This window comes from Lissotriton helveticus, chromosome 12, assembly GCF_964261635.1.
Source record: "Lissotriton helveticus chromosome 12, aLisHel1.1, whole genome shotgun sequence".
Lineage (NCBI taxonomy): Eukaryota > Metazoa > Chordata > Amphibia > Caudata > Salamandridae > Lissotriton > Lissotriton helveticus.
The window spans coordinates 134,602,135-134,606,313 of record NC_136073.1 but is presented as its reverse complement, the minus strand read 5'-3'; the positions used below and the strand labels follow the sequence as shown (position 1 = coordinate 134,606,313).

The following is a 4,179-nucleotide window of genomic DNA, read 5'->3' as shown; positions in this document are numbered from 1 at the left end:
TGACTGTAAGTTTTGTGCAAATATTCTGTATGAAAGTTTTCAAGGTGTCCCACAGCAAATTCCTGGTATTCTGCAATGCACTTTTTTAAAATAATGTTTTTTTCAGCAGGCACATTCTCTCCTAAAAACAAAAATTGCATGAGTATATCTCTAGTTTGGAAAAGGAAAGGCTTTCATGCATACTCTCATGTGGCACTCAGGTTTTTGGGACCCTATTGCACTCTGTTTTCGTGCTGCTTTTAGTCTATGGCCCATATTACAGAAGTCTACCATCTTTGAGTATTTGAGGCTCCTTTGTAAGTGCTTTATCTTTTTTACTTGAAGAGCTATATAATAAAGGGGTCAGGGAAAGATTGCATTTATGGAAGATAAAAGAAGGTACACTTGTCTCACCAAATGCCGTAGAGAAACCTGATGTTTTACTCATGTTATCCTTAGTTCGTTTTTGTTAGACCTTGCATTCTTAAGCTGGCCTCAACCCTACCTTATTGCTTTTCACCTACGCATTTTGCTGTATCTTTTTGTTGGCCTTAGGACTCTGATCACTTTATCGCTACTAATCAGTGCTGAAGTGCACGTGCTTCTTCCCTAAACATGTGTGTAATTGGAGTATACCTGACTGACAGATTTCATTGACTTGAAAGCCCCTTGTAAAGTGGTATACCATATACCAAGGGACTGATTGTGCCGCCCAAAAAAGTATCATTTCAAACCTGTCTCAAGCCTGCTACTGCAGTGCCTGTGCTGCAGTGTACTGCCACTTCGACTTGCCATTTAAAACTACTTGCCAAGCCTTAAACTCCAATTTTATTACATATAATTAACCAAAAGGTAGGCCCTAGGTAGTCCTAGGGGCATCATGCTATGTAAGTAAAAGGTAAGACATGTACTGTGGTAGTTTGCATGTCCTGGTAGTACCAAACAGTCTATTACATTTTTCACTACTGTGAGGTCTGGCCCTCTCATAGGTTAGCATTGGGTATTCCCTAATACTTTTTGGGGGGTAATTCCATATCAGAGAGGAGAAGCTTTATGTATTTATTGATAAATCCTATTTACTGGTGAGGTTGGATTTAACTTTACTATTTTCTAAATTCCATTTTTAGAGAGTGAGCATTTCTCTGCACTTACTGCTCTATTTGCCTGAAAACCTGTCTCCAATTGACGTCTGGATTGGGCTGCGAGACAGCTACATTTGTGCATTCCCTCTAGACAGCCACAACACAGGTCACTCAACTGCAACTGCATTCTGATTGGCATGGGGGAGAGCTCCATTTCCCCCACCGCAAATAGGTTCAAGAACTATAATTTATGTCAGTAGGTACAATATAGCTACATCTTATAATCATGTGTGTTTAAATAATTTGTTGTTAGATCGTTTAAATATTTTAAAGGATCTGTCTTTAATAGACATTTTACAAAAACAACTGGTACATTTGGTAATTCTGTAAAAGAAAAACCCAACTGCCGTGACATTGCCAACCACAATGCCGTTACTCGGATTCGAACCGAGGTTGCTGCAGCCACAACGCAGAGTACTAACCACAATACGATCGCGGCGAGCTACTTGTGCTCAATAACATACAGTGACATGGAGAATTTATAATTCTGAACACTCAGGGAACTCCTGTAATAGGCTGAATGTGTTAATTGCTTCCTCATTCCTTATACAAAAGCTTTGTCTCCTCAGTGGTTGATAGGCTGAAACCGTTTCCTGGCCGCCTGCTTGTGAACTGCCAGGAGTCAAAGATCACACATACACTTGTGGGCCTGTGATGGGACACCAATGCAGAGAAACACACCTGGCGCAGATCTTCTATACTGTCTAGTAGACCTGCATCTCCCCTGTACCTCCTCAAGCCATCTGTATGTGAAGCAAGAAAGAGTTAAGGAGCGGTCCATCTACACTTTTATAGGGAAGATGCTGCCGTGAGCTCCTCCCAGCTAATCACACAAACAGCATTAAAGCAAGATAACTACACAGTTAGGGGGGACTGCATGGTTAGGTTTTTGAGGAATTATTGAAACTGACTTCAGTGACCCATGATCAAAGCTGTGGCTAATGACTGCGTGCCTAATTATGATGAAGCAAGCACCAAGGCTCGTAAGGGCCCCACAACACGCTTTTCTTAGCTCATTGAATTAAAGTATAAACCTCTGCCATGTATGAGTGGTAAAGGCTTGTTAATTTGGTTGCTTTTCCAATTAACGTCTGACAACAAGATGAAGGAACATTGGGGCATCAGAAGCTTTGGAAAGTAGCCACCAACCTCAGAGAAAGAGAGAAAGAGGGAAAAGGCAGTATGAGGTGTGGAGAAAACAGCAGCAGGTACAAGGAGCTCAAATGAGATTAATGGCGCCTAAATAGAGCACGTAAAGGAACAGTGACAAATCAAAGAAAAGGGAAAGAAAGACTAGGAAAAAAACTCGGAAAGAGCCTGTAGATAAAATTCTCTTCCTGGGACAGCAGGCTAAGAGAAATTACACAGGGAGCAGTTAAGCTTGTAACACGGGGAGAATAGAAAAGAAAATGCAGTTTTATGAAGTGTGTTTACCTAATCCAGCAAGCACTTTTGTTTTATTTTTCTATTTGCTTCTTTTATTGGTAAAGTAAGTGTCAAGTGCATGAATTGTATGACTGAGAGAGCCAGGGTATAATAATTTGAAGTGTTTGCACCAGCGCTAATGTAGGACGAGAGTTATACTAAAGATATGAAAGGGGTAGCGATAATAAATATGTGAAAGGGCAATAGTGACACCAAAATAAGCCACCTATTTATAAAACTGACATGGAAGAAATTCTAAAGGTTAACTTCTGAAATTGTAGCCGATGTAAAAAAGTTTCTCGTTGTTGGCAGGATTCGAACCTGCGCGGGGAGACCTCAATGGATTTCTAGTCCATCACCTTAACTACTCAGCCACAACAACTGACTGTAAGTTTTGTGCAAATAATCTATCTGTATGAAAGTTTTCAAGGTGTCCCACAGCAAATTCCTGATATTCTGCAATGCACTTTTTAAAAATAAGGTTTTTTTCAGCAGGCACATTCTCTCCTAAAAACAAAAATAAGGCTACATCTTATAATCATGTGTGTTTAAATAATTTGTCGTTAGATCGTTTAAATATTTTAAAGGATCTGTTTTTAATAGACATTTTACAAAAACAACTGGTACATTTGGTAATTCTGTAAAAGAAAAACCCAACTGCCGTGACATTGCCAACCACAATGCCGTGACGCAGATTCAAACCGAGGTTGCTGCAGCCACAACGCAGAGTACTAACCACTAAACGATCACGGCGAGCTACTTGGGCTCAATAGCATACAGTGACATGGAGAATTTATAATTCGGAACACTCAGGGAACTCCTGTGATAGGCTGAATGTGTTCATTGCTTCCTCATTCCTTATACAAAGGCTTTGTCTCCTCAGTGGTTGATAGGCTGAAACCGTTTCCTGGCCGCCTGCTTGTGAACTGCCAGGAGTCAAAGATCACACATACACTTGTGGGCCTGTGATGGGACACCAATGCAGAGAAACACACCTGGCGCAGATCTTCTATTCTGTCTAGTAGACCTGCATCTCCCCTGTACCTCCTCAAGCCATCTGTATGTGAAGCAAGAAAGAGTTAAAGAGCGGTCCATCTACACTTTTATAGGGAGGATGCTGCCGTGAGCTCCTCCCAGCTAATCACACAAACAGCAGTAAAGCAAGATAACTACACAGTTTGGGGGGACTGCATGGTTAGGTTTTTGAGGAATTATTGAAACTGACCTCAGTGACTCATGATCAGAGCTGTGGCTAATGACTGCGTGCCTAATTATGATGAAGCAAGCACCATGGCTCGTAGGGGCCCCACAACACGCTTTTCTTAGGTCATTGAATTAAAGTATAAACCTCTGCCATGTATGAGTGGTAAAGGCTTGTTAATTTGGTTGCTTTTCCAATTCACGTCTGACAACAAGATGAAGGAACATTGGGGCATCAGAAGCTTTGGAAAGTAGCCACCAACCTCAGAGAAAAAGAGAAAGAGGGAAAAGGCAGTATGAGGTGTGGAGAAAACAGCAGCAGGTTCAAGGAGCTCAAATGAGATTAATGGCGCCTAAATAGAGCACGTAAAGGAACAGTTACAAATCTAAGAAAAGGGAAAGAAAGACTAGGAAAAAAACACGGAAAGAGCCT

The 4,179-nt window shown here is 41.2% G+C and overlaps 1 non-coding gene across 1 annotated transcript; it reads right to left on the bottom strand.

Moving 5' to 3' along the window:
• Positions 1–2,846: 2,846 nt before the first annotated feature.
• Positions 2,847–2,928, bottom strand: TRNAS-AGA (transfer RNA serine (anticodon AGA)). Its single transcript has one exon. It is a non-coding gene; the product is annotated as a tRNA-Ser (tRNA).
• Positions 2,929–4,179: the final 1,251 nt, after the last annotated feature.